We start from the raw sequence: 14,988 nt of genomic DNA, 5'->3' as shown, positions 1-14,988 counted from the left end.
CCAGTTGCAGTGGATTCAGGTTGTGAAAATATATCACATGGATGGAACTGGAGGGGATTATGCTAAGTGAAATAAGTCAAACAGAGAAAGACAATTATCATATGGTCTCACTCATATGTGGAACATAAGGAATAGCTCGGAGGACCACAGGGGAAGGGAGGGAAAACTAAATGGGAAGAAATCAGAGAGGGAGACAAACCAGGAGAGACTCTGGACTCCATGAAACAAACTGAGGGTTGCAGAGGGGAGGGGGGTGGGGGGGATGGGGTAACAGGGTGATGAGTATTAAGGAGGCACATGATGTGATGAGCACTGGGTGTTATACACGACTAATGAATCGTTGAACACTACATCAAAAACTAATGATGTATTACATGTTGGCTAATTTAACATAATAAAAAATTAAATTAAAAAATACATAAAGTGTTTAAGTTTCAATAAAAATTTTTCAAAAAGTGGGAACAAGTTTTCAGAATGCTTTACAGAATTTGGTCGTGGCATGGGGTTGGAGACAGGGCTGGAGAGTCTCTGGACATAAACCAGATCTAGCCACACTGTGCGCACTGTGATGACGCTAACAATTGTCAGAGCACCAGGAAGACCCACAGACCAGGGCATAGTGTCTCCAAATTCACATGTGTGTGAACAAATAGCCAAGCTCTGAAGCAGACTCACCCGTGGCTTTTCTCCCCTACATGGGCTTCCAGAGGCGGGCCAAGCTCTTTCCCTGGCTGCCTCCCCTTCTACCTGGGAGCTGTGTTGAATAAAATGTTGAATAAAAGTCCATCCTGGTAAGCAGCAGTTTTAAGTGATTTTAGAAAATTTATTATCAAATGATTTTGGCAATTTCTAAATGGTTTTGATGTTTAAAATGTTAATATTTTGTTTTGTTGGTTTTGTTTAGGCTTCCTGAAATAAGGAACTTCTGAATTTTTTCAGTAATTTCTCTACTAAATTATAGTCCAGTGTAGCATGGCACAGACTGGAGTAGGCATTTCTGGACTCAGGCATTCGTCATAATGTCCACATTACTAACATGGGGACTTTCAGACCAAATGATTGTGTGCATTGATTAAGCAAGTGGTAATTGGTGGAGTCCAAATAAATATCAAGAAAAAGTGAAGATAATTATAAACTAACTTCTTTGCATACTCCTGGGTTTTAATAAGTGATAACCCAAGATCCCTATGAATAACCAAATATTTTTATTACATTTATGTTTAAAGTACATTTTAAAAATTCTATGGGAAATTATTGAAAACAGAAAAATCTGTAATCCAATATTTCTGTTCTTCTAATTTTTAACCCTCTTTAGATTCATTCTTCAGTTCTCCAAGTTATGCAAATCTTCAAGACATTCTGTTACTATTTGAATAAAAGAGAATCTTTTAAAGTGTAGTTTAAAATGGATTTTTGTGTGCCCCTTCTTTTCACTACATCTATGTCTTTGTGTTAAATACCCAGGAATGCAATTGCTGGGTCATAGGGTAGCTCTATTTTTAAATTTTTGAGGAACCTCCACACTGTTTTCCAAAGTGGCTGTACCAACTTGCATTCCCACCAACAGTGTAAGAGTGTTCCCCTTTCTCCACAACCTCTCCACCATTTTTCTTGCCTTGTCAATTTTTGCCATTCTCACTGGTGTAAGGTGGTATCTCAATGTGGTTTTGATTTGAATTTCCTTGGTGGCTAATGATGATGAACATTTTTTCATGTGTCTGTTAGCCATTTGTATGTCTTCTTCAGAGAAGTGTCTGTTCATGTCTTCTGCCCATTTTTTGACTTGATCATTTGTCTTGGGGGTATGTTCATGGCAGCCATGTCCGCAATAGCCAAACTGTGGAAGGAGCCAAGATGCCCTTCCACAGACAAATGGATAAAGATGTGGTTCATATATACAATGGAATGTTACTCAGCTATCAGAAAGGATGAATACCCACCATTTGCATCAACATGGATGGAACTGGAGGAGATTATGCTAAGTGAAATAAGTCAAGCAGAGAAAGTAAGTAATATGGTTTCACTTATTTGTGGAACATAAGGAATAGCATGGAGGACATTACGAGAAGGAAGGGAAAAATGAAGGGAAATCAGAAAGGGAGACAAACCATGAGAGACTATGGACTCTGGGAAACAAACAGGGTTTTAGAGGGGAGGGGAGTGGGGGGATGGGTTAGCCCGGTGTTGGGTATTAGCATGGAGCACTGGGTGTTATGCGAAAATAATGAATCATGGAACACTACATCAAAAACTAATGATGCAATGTATGGTGACTAACGTAACATAATAAAATGAAAAAATAAAATGGATTTTTAATGGCAAATAACCTTCTAGTGAGGTGTGACTTTTAGAGATACCGCATGTCACTCTACACCTTGAAAATGTTACCTATTATTTCATTATCGCAGAGGCAAGAACTAAAAATTTAAGTTTAGCATGAAGGTATCTCAGTTATCTAAACAATTACTGATGGCAAACTGGAATCAGGAAAGGCAACTAGAAAAAATACATAGGATTTTTAAAAAACAAGCATTGATGATTTTTTGCTAACTTTGCCAAGCAGTCTTCTTATCATATCTGATCAATTTAGGGTGATTTTAGATAACATATGGATAAACATGTCTGTGACCCACTTTGTATGTATGTAATCACTGTGTGTACATAAAGATACAGTTTAGGGGTGCCTGGGTGGTGCGGTCGGTTGAGTGCTCGACTCTTGGTTTCGGTTCAGGTCATGATCTCAAGGTCTTGAAATCAAGCCTTCCAACAGGCTCTGCGCTCAGCAGGGAGCCTGCTCCAGATTCTCTCTCCCTCTCCTTCTGCCCCTGCCTCCTCTCTCTAAAATAAATAAATGAATCTTAAAAAAAAAAAGGGGGGGGGGGTTTAAAGATTTTATTTATTTATTTGTCAGATTGAGAGAGGGAGAACTAGCACAAGCAGGGGGAGCGGCAGAGGCAGAAGGAGAAGCAGGTTCCTGCCGAGCAGGGAGCCTGATGCAGGACTCGATCCCAGGATCCTGGGATCATGACCTAAGCCGAAGGCAGACGCTTAACCAACTGAGCCACCCAGGGATCCCAAAAGATACAGTTTCAAAAGTGACAAAACATGGCTGCAGAAAGAGAACGTCTTCCAGTGGGTGGCCAACCAGAGGTAGGTAGATGTGGTCGCTGCAAGTTCAGGTCTTAGGCTCGCCTCCAAACCCAGAGCCTCTGCCTTTGTGAGTTTTGAATATTGGTATTCACTTCTTTAAAGAGCAGTCTCTTTTTAAAATAAGTTTAAGGCCAGTGATCTCATCCTTTTCCTTCCTTCTTAGGTGAAGAAACAAAAGCATAGAAAGGTCCAGTTTGTATCCCCAGATCCAAGCACTAAGTACAGTGCAAACAGAGCCCAGAGCTGCATCTTCCTGTACTGATAATATATACTAACATGGTGGAAACCAGTTTTCTGGGAAAAAATTGGTACCAGAAAAAAACTATCACTAAATGATGCTGAAGGAGATTTTAATGCAACCAAAATAAGCTTCCTTGATTTCCAAAGGTGTTAGGAAAAGAGTCCTTTAGGCCAGTGAAATCACATACGCTGATAGCTTTTTATTATTTGCTTCTAGTTTCTGCACATTATGAATTTGGGAGTAAGAATAAATGAAGTTCCCCATAATATCTTAATTCTACAGACGGTGTGTCACATCTACACTCAGGCTCTAGAATGCCACCTCCATCATAACTACGGAACACAATACGTTGTCTACAAACAATTCACCGCAATCAATTTGCCACAATTCAATGTCCCAAATATAGAAAACTGCCACATTCATCCATCAAGATCACTGACTTACCAAACATATATACTTTTTGGCAATTGCAAATGAATTTGAAGTCAATTTATAGTTGGATGTGATTTTATGTTTCAAGTTTTTATTTAAATTCTAGTTAGTTTGGCCAACTAAACTTTCCTAGCCAAAGTTTAGTTGGCCAGTTTCATTTTATTTAATGGATCCATTAAATAGATTATAATTTGTCGACTACTGCAACAGGGACCGGAAACCCTTGAGATTATATAGTTCTGCTAGTACTTAAAAGGAAAATGACAGTAATTGTCACGTCTCTGACACAGAAGCCCTCAGTAATTGCTCACAGGGGGAGACAAGGCACAGAGGAAGGCTGGGTGGCAGGGGGGATGGAAAGTGGGGCAGATTAGGGCCACGTATCTTTGTGGAGATGAGTCTGCACGTCCATGAATGACCATGGAGGCTCAGATTTCTGGCTGTTAACAATATAAACAGGGCGCCTGGATGGCCCAGTTGGTTAAGCGACTGCCTTCAGCTTAGGTCATTATCCTGGAGTCCCTGGATTGAGTCCCGCATCGGGCTCCCTGCTCGGCGGGGACCTGCTTCTCCCTCTGACCCTAACCCCTCTCATGTGCTCTCTCTCATTCTCTCTCTCTCAAATAAATAAATAAAAATCTTAAAATATATATATATATAAACAGAGACATAATGGGTAAGGGTACCAGTCCTGAGGTTTTGTCACAGAATGTAGGAAAGATATTTGTGCAAATTGTACCTTATGTCATGTATTTAGTCCCTTGGTTAATGTGAGATGGGCCTGTCAAGCCAGAAATGGAGCCACTTTACCAAGGGACCGAGGGTTCTGGGGTCTTGCTTCAAGCAAGAGCCTTTGGTGTTCCGTCTGCTTCTCTGATAGAGCATGGTTGGCAGTCCGCGGCCCACCTTCCAAGGGAAGGTGGACCTACAGGGGCCTCATTTCCTCTATGGATCTTCCCTAATTCCTGCTTTCGGGTAGTAAGTAGGATGAAGATGCTCTCTTATCAGGAACATACAGTGAAATGAGTGTAAAATGCCAAAATTAAAATTCCTCATGCCACTTGCCCTCATTCCAACTGCTAAGATATGATCATTGGCAAACAGTTCTCATGACAATTTATGGAAATGTCCTAACTAGATTATATATACAGACACACACACGTCTATCTATGTGAATATATATTCATTTCTCTAGGAGCTTGGTGTTAGGTCATCTTCCATATCTTTTAATATGACATATTTAATACTAAAGTTTCAATGGAACAAATGCTTATTTGACACAAATAATCAGATATAATCTGAACACCTGTCTCTGTGTTTGTGTTTTATGAACGTTGGCTGTGTTCAGTAACCCATCTTACCAAGAATACTTTTTTTTTTTTAGATTTTATTTATTTATTTGACAGAGAGAGACACAGCGAGAGAGGGAACACAAGCAGGGGGAGTGGGAGAGGGAGAAGCAGGCTTCCCATGGAGCAGGGAGCATGACATGGGGCTCAATCCCAGGACCCTGGGACCATGACCGGAGCAGAAGGCAGATGCTTAACAACTGAGCCACCCAGGCGCCCCCAAGAATACTTCTAAGCACAGAAAGTTTCACGTGGCTGACTATGCTCCATGTGGTCTGAACTGGGGAGAGTCAATGGTACTCAGGTGACATCTGGGCTGGTTTCAGGAGTCCTGGATACCATCACTCATTTGTCCTTGGTGCCTTGGGAGGGATGACTGAGAGACTAGACTTCAATGGTCCTGCCACTCTCATGACTCCTGTACACAGTTTCTCCCTGGTGCTGGTCTCAGAGTGTCAGACTTCTTATATTGTGGCCGAGGGATCCCCAAAAAAATGTCTAAAGAGAAGGAAGTGGAAGACACCAGTGTCTTAAGTCCTGGGACCAAAACAAGCACATGAGTCTTTCTCCCTCTTCTATGGGTCTCAGCAGTCCCTGACCCCACCTGGTTTCAAATTTGGGGACCTGACCCCACCTGTCTCCAGGAGGATTGAAGCCTGAGACAAGACCTCAGTTGATCCTGATGTACACAAGTCTCCTCTCTGCTCAGCCAGGGCACCATCTGCCTTCAGCTGCACCTCCACTGAGTTTAGCCTAATGGGCTTTTGATGAATCTTTGTGGTGAACTGTATCCTCAGATACAGGGGCTGTGGGAGGGAGTGGGTGTGAGTGCCCAGGGGACAGTGGAAGCCCAGAGACAGGTCGGTGCTCTCACCCCATCACCCCAACGTATGGGTCCACGTCTGGGGGGTGTGACTGTTCAGCAGGAACCTCACTGCCCCCTCCGCACCCTAGCCAGGGTCGTTTACACAAACCCGAGGCAGGGGCTGTGGGAGGGAGTGGGTGTGAGTGCCCAGGGGACAGTGGAAGCCCAGAGATGGGACTCGAGGGACTTCCCCACAATCCTGACTGATCAGATCTCGATTTTCCTCCTCCTGGTGGCTGGGACAGGGCTTCTTAATGTCCCTCCCCTCCCCACCCCCACCCCCACCCCCACGCTATTTTCCATCAGGGGACTCCGGCACTGTGAGCATTCCAAGAGGCTCCTCACCTCTTCACCCTCCAGACCGATCGATCACCTCCTTCCACAGAAACCCTCCAAATAAAACCTCTGCTGCGGTATATGCCAAGCTCATAATATGATCAGATACTAATATCATAGTGGAATACTCAGCTGTCATGGGTGAGGGAAAAAATGACATGAAAACTATCCGAATCAATTGCAGACTTCATGGAAAGGATTCTTAGTTTTATTCTACCTCCCTTCTGTGACCAGACTAGGAATCATGCTCTAAACGAGGGGAGTTTTTAAAAATTTAATTTTTGTCATTATTAAATAAAAATATCACTGGGGTTATTAAAATAAAATTTCAGGGGCACCTGGGTGGCCCCGTCGGTGAAGCGTCTGCCTTCAGCTCAGGTCATGATTCCAGGGTCCCTGCTCAGTGCGGAGCCTGCTGCTCCCTCCCCCTCTGCCGCTCCCCCAGCTTGTACTCTCTCTGTCTCTCCCTCCCTCTCAGTTAAATAAATAAATAAGATCCTTTTTTAAAAAAGAGGGATACCCCACAAATAGAGTACCTTCCAAGACTAAAAGTCTCGGGAGGGGTTTGGCCTTACCGCTACCTACCATGGTCAGGATGAACAGGAATAGGGCGGCCTTCACACCGGATGCGTGCCTATGGCCAGCAGGTGGCGCTAAGACCCCGCGGTTGGGCTCCGCGCCGGGGATCAGAGGGCCTGTCCCTCACTGGTGCTTGAGGGTCTGGGAGGAACCCGGACTCCAGAGGATAGGGGAGCTGCTGGCCCCTCCCAGGGACGCAGTGAAGGAATCACCACATTCTGGGGAGGGAAGACTGAGGTAGGACAGGCACAGAAGGAGCATGACTCTTTGCAGCAGAATAGCTTTTCTGATGGGCCGTGGGCTGTGGGTGGGGGAATGCAAATCAGGACTAGGAGGTGCGGGAAGGACTTATCATTGTAAATACTGTATAAAAAGAACAGGCGGCCTGTGTGGCTCAGTCGGCAGAGTGTCTCACTTCCGCTCAGGTCAGGATCGCAGGGTCCTAGGACCGAGCCCCATGTTGGGCTCCACGCTCAGCAGGGAATCTGCTTCTTCCTCTCCCTCTGCCCTTCCCCCAGTTCCTGCTCTCTGCTCTCTCCCTCCTTCTCTCTCAAATAAATAAACAAAATCTTAAAAAAAAAAAAAAGAACAGCCTGTAACTATGCTTCTTAGCAGGTGACAAAGCATAGTGATAAGAAGCCATATTATGTACCTTCAATATAATACTATTAAAATATTACTGTATCAGAAGTTCAGCAATATGAGAAGGAAAAGGAAAATCAACGGATCAGCGAAGTAGTAATTAGAAAAAATTCATTGTACACACACCAAAAAGACACTTTGTGACCCAGGAGCACAGAAACCACATCAGGATTGAGGCTTGGGAGTATATTGTTATAAACCAGATTATATAGTGGGACGGCAGTGACTGCTTATTCTTCGCAGTGATTGGTTATACTATTAGAATTTTCTTAAATGGTAGGGAATTTCTTACTGGTCACCTCATATCAACTTTGGGAAACAGTTTTAATTTTGTTTTTTATTTCCAGAGGCATAAAAAAAGAAATGACTCAGTTCGAATGTGTCTTACAACCTAAGCTAAATGATGTTTTTCTTATTTCACTAAACTGTATTTATCTGCTCAGGGAATTTTTAAGGCTGGTCTCGTTTGTTTAGACTTTGATAGGCTTTGGTACTACCATCATTTGATAAACGAAAGAATGAACAATTGAGTAAGTGAACGCAGAATTCACATCCGTTGCGCCCCCCGCCGTGGCCAGCAGGTGGCGCTATAACCCCGTGGTTTGGGCTCCAGGGAGTGGAGCGATCAGAACGCTATCAGACTCTGGGACCTGAGGGTCCTGGAAGAACCCGGACCCCACAATTTAACGGGGGCTGCTGGCCCCTCACAAGCACTCAGTGAAGGAGTCACCGCATTCTGAGGAGGAACATTGAGTGAGGAAAGGCATTCTGGATTCTTTGGAGTGGAAGAGCATTTTGCATAGGCTTATGGGCTGTGGAGAATAAAAATCAGGACAGCGCGGGGGGGGGGGATCTATCATAAATTGCAAAGATTCTATAAAAATAACCTATAAAATGCATCATAGCAGGTGACAAATGAGAGATAATAATTTTTAAAAATCATGTTATGTACCTTTAATATAATAGCATGTAAAATAATATGTAAATATGTCAGAAATTCAGCAATAACAGAAGTAAAGCCAACGAATAACTGAATAGTACTCAGTAAAACTTTATTGTGCACCCTCTAAAAACAGTGCATGACCCAGGAAGACTCAAGTCAAATATGGGATGAGGTTCAGGACTGTATTGTTATAAAGCAGCTTATATATTGGGAAAGCAGTGACAGTTTATTCTTCACAGTGATTGGTAATGATGTTAGAATTCTCTAATGATAAAGAATTGGTTTCAGGTTGCGTGGTGTCAACCTTGGGAAACAGTTCAAGTTTTGCTTATGATTTACAGAGATATACACAAAATATGGCACAGGACCAGTGAGTCTCAGAAATAACAAAAATTAAGATTTGCTTCTTTCACTAAATTGTTTTTTCCTTCTCAGAGAAGTTTCAAAGCTGGCTTCCATTTCTTTTGGATTTTAACAGACTTTAATACTACTGTCATTCTCAAGAGGAACACAAAAGCTTTCACACCTGATGTATCGCCCATGGCCACCAGGTGGCGATAATAACCTTGGATTTTGGCTCCAGGGGGCTGATCAGAGTCAGGATCCTGAGGGTCTGGGAGGAACCAGGACTCCACAGAGGACAGGGGAGCTGCTGGCCCCTCCCAGGGACTCACTGAGGAGGTCACCACATTCTGGGGGGGGGGGGTAGAGTTTGAGTACAAAAGGCACACAAGAAGCATGATTCTTTGGAATCGAATAGCATTTCCCATGGCCTCATAGACTAGTGGTGAAGGACTAAAAATCCAGACAAGAAGGATGTGGGAAAGGATTGATCATAAATTGCAAAGATTATAAAAATAATGGCACATACCAGTGCAGCTGAGCAGGTAACAAAGGAGTGAGTAATAAAAAGAACCCATGTTATGTAGCTTTAATAGGGTACACAGTAAAAATAAATATATGTGAAAAATTAAGCTATAACAGAAGTACAGTCAATGAATCAGAGTAAGAATTAGTAAAAATTTACCTTACACACGTGAAAATTTTTCTGAGCCTGAAGTACTCCAAACATGGGATGAGATCGGGGATATATTGTTATAAACGAACTTATATATTGGGAGGAGAATGACGGTTTATTCTTCACAGTGACTGGTTATAAGAACTTTCTTCAATGAAATGGGGTTGGTGACTGGTTTCCTTAAATGAACCTTGAGAAACGCTTAAAGATTTCCTACGATTTTCAGAAGTAGAAAAAGATATGACCCAGAGTCAGTTGGTATTAGAAAATATGGCAAATAAGACTTGCTTATTTACTGAATAAGAATTGTTCAGGAATTTTCAACGCTGGTCTTCCTTTGCTTTTGACTTGAACAGACTTTACTCCTACCATGATTATTATTAGGAGAAACAAAAGCATTTATACCTGATGCACACCCCATGACCAGCGTGGCAGAAAGACCCCTTGGTTCTGGCTCCAGGGAGCTGATCAGAGTCAGGATCCTGAGGGTCTGGGAGGAACCAGGACTCTCCAGAGCACAGGGGACATGCCGGCCCCTCCCAGGGACTCACTGAAGGAGTCATCACATTGGGGGACAGAGTGGGGCTGAAGTTGAGTGGAAAAAAGTGACAGAATTAGCATGCTTTGGAGTAAAATAACATCTCATGAGCTCATGGGCTAATGGTTAGAGGAATAAATATAAGCACAGAGACAAGAGGGGGAACAGACTTAGATTAAAATACAGAGACTCTGTAAAAATTATTGCCAATATCAATTCATCTTAACAGGAGACAAAGGAGAGAGTAATAAAAATGTTTTATGTTATATGCATTTAATATAATAATATATACAAAATACATAAATATGTGAACAATGAAGTAATAATAGAACAAAACCCAATGAATCACTGAGTAGTAATGAGTAAGAGTTTATTGCGCACAAACTAAAAATTTATTTTGAGAACCTAGAGCACTCCATCAAACAAAGGATGTGGTACAGGGTTATGTTGCTATAAAGCATAGTATATAGTGGGAAGACATTGGCTGTTTATTATTCATAGTGATAGTGTATAATACTACATTTTTCTAAATAATAGGAACTGGTTACTCATTACCATATGCCAACTTGGAGAAAAGTTTGTTTTCCTTATGAATTCCGTAGGGAGAAACAAGATGTAACAGTGTCACAATCAAGTTAACAATCAAGTTAGCTAAATTAAGTTATTCATTCTTGACTAAGTGGATTTGTCTGCTCGTGGTTTTCAACACTGTTCTCCATTTGCTGTGGATTTTAACAGGCTTTACTAATACCACCCTTATTATCTTTATGAGGAACTCCGAAGCGTTCCTGCCGGTTGCATACCCCGTGGCCAGCAGGCGGCGCCAAAACCCGCGGTTTGCCGCTCGCAGGAGCTGAACCTGTGCGGTCAGAAGCTAGAACCCGGGGTCCCAGGGGCGCCTGGGTGGCTCAGTCGTTAAGCGTCTGCCTTCGGCTCAGGTCATGATCCCAGGGTCCTGGGATCGAGCCCCGCATCGGGCTCCCTGCTCTGCGGGGAGCCTGCTTCTCCCTCTCCCACTCCCCCTGCTTGTGTTCCCTCTCTGGCTGTCTTAAAAAAAAAAAAAAAAAAAAAGAACCTGGGGTCCTGGGGGGAACCAGGACGCGCAGAGCCCAAGTGAGCCGTTGGTCCCTCCCTGGGACTCAGTGAAGGAGGCACCACATTTCTCTCTATGATTGTTTATAATATCTGCTTATTTATAAATGTTAGGGAATTGGTCCCTGGCTTCCTCCCATCAACCTGGGAGAAAAGTTCATGTTTGGCTTATGATTTCTTGAGTCCCAAGAATGAATGTACCAGGTCATACTCACCTTCCATATTAGCTGAAGTACGCTTTGGAATTTTGACTATAGTGGTATTGTCCTCTTGGTGAGTCTTTTACTCTGGTCTTTTTTGTTTTTCTTTAAGGGAGTTTACCCCCACCATCGTCATTAAGAGGACACTGAAGCATTCACACCTGATTCATCCCCCATGGACAGAAAGCGAGGCTTAGGGTCTGTGGTCTGTGTCATGAAAGCTCGTCTGACTTGCTCCTTGACATGGTACCTGTGTCTGGGATGGACGAGGACCCCCCAGAGGAAAAGGGTGGTGCTTGTTCCTTGCAGGGACCCAGCGATCTAGGCTTCTCATTCCCAGGAGGCGAGGTTGAGTGAGGACAGGCAGAGAAGGAGCATGATTCTTTCTAGTGGAATGGCATTTCCGTGCTCTCTTGGGCTAGTGGTATAGGAATGTACACCAGGAGGAGTAGGAGTGGGGAAAGGACTTATAATAAATTACAGAGACTCAAAGATAAAGCCTACACCAATGCGTTGTCAGTGACAAAGCAGAGAGATTGAAAAAAAAGTGTCATGTATTGATATAGTGTATATATTAAAATAATATATAAATATATAATGTCAATATATGAAGTCAAGAGATACGTGTATTGGTCTCTATCGGTGGGACTCTTTAAGATTTAATTGCCTCTCAGTGTCTCCTGTGCCTTCATCAGTTCCGGGAGGATGTACAGAGGTGGAGAGAGACAGTGTCTGGAGAGGTACATGTAGGTCTTTGCTCAGAAGGAAGGCACCATGCAAGTTTAGAAGGCCTAGGCATGTTATTTTTGTAAAGTACTTTTTTGTTTAGAAGCAAAATATCTTTGTAAATGGCAGTATTTGTCACAGAAATGTCCACAAATAAACAAACACCTAGTGAGGAATAAAAGGGCTTTTAAGAGGTTGTGTTTAATTCTAAAGACCGTTGGGTCCTTGTTGTGCCAATGTGTGTGGCTGAGTCCCTTGGAGGATCTTGGCACGGGAACAACCCCCTCATACTTTAGAAGTCTCCTTGGAAAATGAAGACAGTGAGCAATGAATTCATGGGGGGATTTAGCTTTACTATGGTTGTTACTATTTATGAACCAATTCAGAGATAATAATATGAAAACTCTCAATCCTTTTCATGGAAATATCTTGCAAGAGAATACATATGAAAAATGAAAAAATTTTTAGGTCTTTAGGGATTACTGTTATAATTAAATTCATGGTTGTGAGTTTAAGTATTCACTGATTTAAATATTCATCATTGAATAGCTTCACTGATTATGCCTTACATGAACTACGTATGAAACTTGGGGCGCCTGGGTGGCTCAGTCGTTAAGCATCTGCCGTCTGCTCAGCTCATGGTCCCGGGGTGCTGGGGCTTCGGGTTCCCTGCTCAGCGGGGAGTCTGCTTCTCCCTCTCTCTCTGTCCCTCCGCTTGCTTGTGCTCTCTCTCTCCGTCAAATAAATAAAATCTTAAAAAAAAAAAACTACATATGAAACTAAATGTTTGCCAAGAGTTAATTTTGAATGTCATGAGCTACATCATCATTATTACGAACTAGGATTAACCGTCATCAAAGAGGATCCAGAGATTGTTTGTTCCTGGGCACATCTGGGCTCCCAGCGACGTGGAGCGGGGCAGGGCTGACCAGGTGTTCCCCAGGTGGCTCAGGTGCCTTCCAGGTAGAGGCGAGGGCAGAGGCGCCCTAGCGGTGCAGGCCTGCGGCGCCCCGTGCACCCCCTCTGGAGTCCCTGTCCCCTCCGCTGGCGCGCTGGCCCCGCCCCGTAGTCTGCCCCCACTGTCTTCGGGCCCCCTCCCTCAATCTGGCAGAGGCCCCGGGGACGGGGGGAGGAGCTCCTCGGGGAAGACGCTAGAAAGTCAGAGACCCCCGCCTCTTCCCCCGCCCCCCGCAATGCAGAGCCCCAGGTGCCACCCAACCTGAGCACTCAAATGTGGGTTCCAGGTCCCCGCAGAAGCCACCCCGCCCCGATTTCCAGGGGTCCTGCCTCCTGGCGCCCACTCCCCCAGCGCAGCGCGGGCGGCTCCGGGGGGGCCCCTCAGCGGGAGCCACCCTGCAGACCCCGCAGGGGGGTGGAGCCAAAGCGGCAGCGCCCCCTCCGAGAGGCCTTGGCTCGGTGCCGGGTGCCCCCCCTGCCCCGCACCACGTTCGTCCCCATCTCTGAAGCGCAATTTAATTAATTTCTTGAGGTGTTTTGGTGGATATTCTAATGCAAAATTTGCTTTTAGATATGGAGAATGTATTTACTCTTATATTCATGAGTATTTATTCTTGTTTATTTGTTTTACATGTTCATGGTAAATTACAGTCCTTTATTGATAAAATTAAATTTATATGTATTTTGTTTAATGTTCGTTGTAACCCTAAAATACGATTATGATTCCCATATCTCTTTCCATACTTCATTACTACAACAATAATAATGTCTATCAACCTTGTCTTTGGGTAAGCATATATTACCTATTCAGAGATGGAAGCACAGGTGTCTGAGAGAGGCAGGTGGCTGGGGTCATAGCTCAGTGGGACTATTTTTCCAATGAAAATTAAATACAGAACATGATTAGACAAACGTTTCTAAAACCAGTTGACGTTTTCTTTCAAAACACAAGACCTGTAATTTTCAGTAGACACAAGATTTGCAAAACAATGTTTTATTACATGTTATGCAAAGAAAACAATAAAACGTGTGTCTTCAGGGGCACCTAAGAGATCTAAGTTCTACCTGGGATACAACTTCTCAGATCAATTTTTGGAGAACCTGCCCCTAAGGTAAGCGCCCTTCAGCTCATTCAACACAGGTCCTCCACATGTCCGCTCTCTCTTACCTCCAGGGGGGATCTCCCAGAGCATGGACTCCGCCTGCTAGCTATCAGCCCCTACCTCTCCTCACGTTCACTGTCCAGTTTAATCCACAGTTACTCATTTTTAAAAAAGATTTTATTTATTTAAGAGAGAAAGAGAGAACACAAGCAGGGACGAGGGGCAGAGGGAGAGGGAGAAGCAGACTCCCAGCTGAGCAAGGAGCGCAACTCGGGGCTTGATCCCAGGACGCTGAGATCATGACCTGAGCTGAAGGCAGATGCTCAACCGACTGAGCCACCCAGGCGCCCCCACAGTTACTCATTTGACCTATATTACCAAAACTGGTGTGACCGTGTGCCTCTGACCTTTCACCGATGGATTCCCACATCCCCAAGCCTCTAATGCCTACCCCATGGCTCCATCTGACGCAGTCCGGGACTTTCCTCTTTAACTTTCCCAGGCTTTATGTTGCTGATAATAAATTAAGTCTCCATTATTAATTCCCCTGACACCGCTCCATCATCTTCTCATTTAAATGCATTAAGGATCTTTCACCTTGAAAGGCAATCACTTCTGCCCATCTTTTCTGCTGTTCCAGCCTCATCTCCTTCTTTGCCTTCATAACAAAATTGAAAGAACAGTTTCCTGACATCACCCTCATCCTAATTAGGATCACCAATGGTTTTCTCCTTAATAAGAGAGTTCTCTGTATTAATGATGATCTCCCTATTAATAAATCTCAATAAGATCACGGTTACCCATAATTAAACCTATC

Source organism: Mirounga angustirostris, unplaced genomic scaffold (assembly GCF_029215605.1).
Source record: "Mirounga angustirostris isolate CCGP_5_RB_7025 unplaced genomic scaffold, mMirAng1.0.hap1 SCAF_2, whole genome shotgun sequence".
NCBI classification, from domain to species: Eukaryota; Metazoa; Chordata; class Mammalia; order Carnivora; family Phocidae; genus Mirounga; species Mirounga angustirostris.
This window is presented reverse-complemented; position numbering follows the sequence as displayed.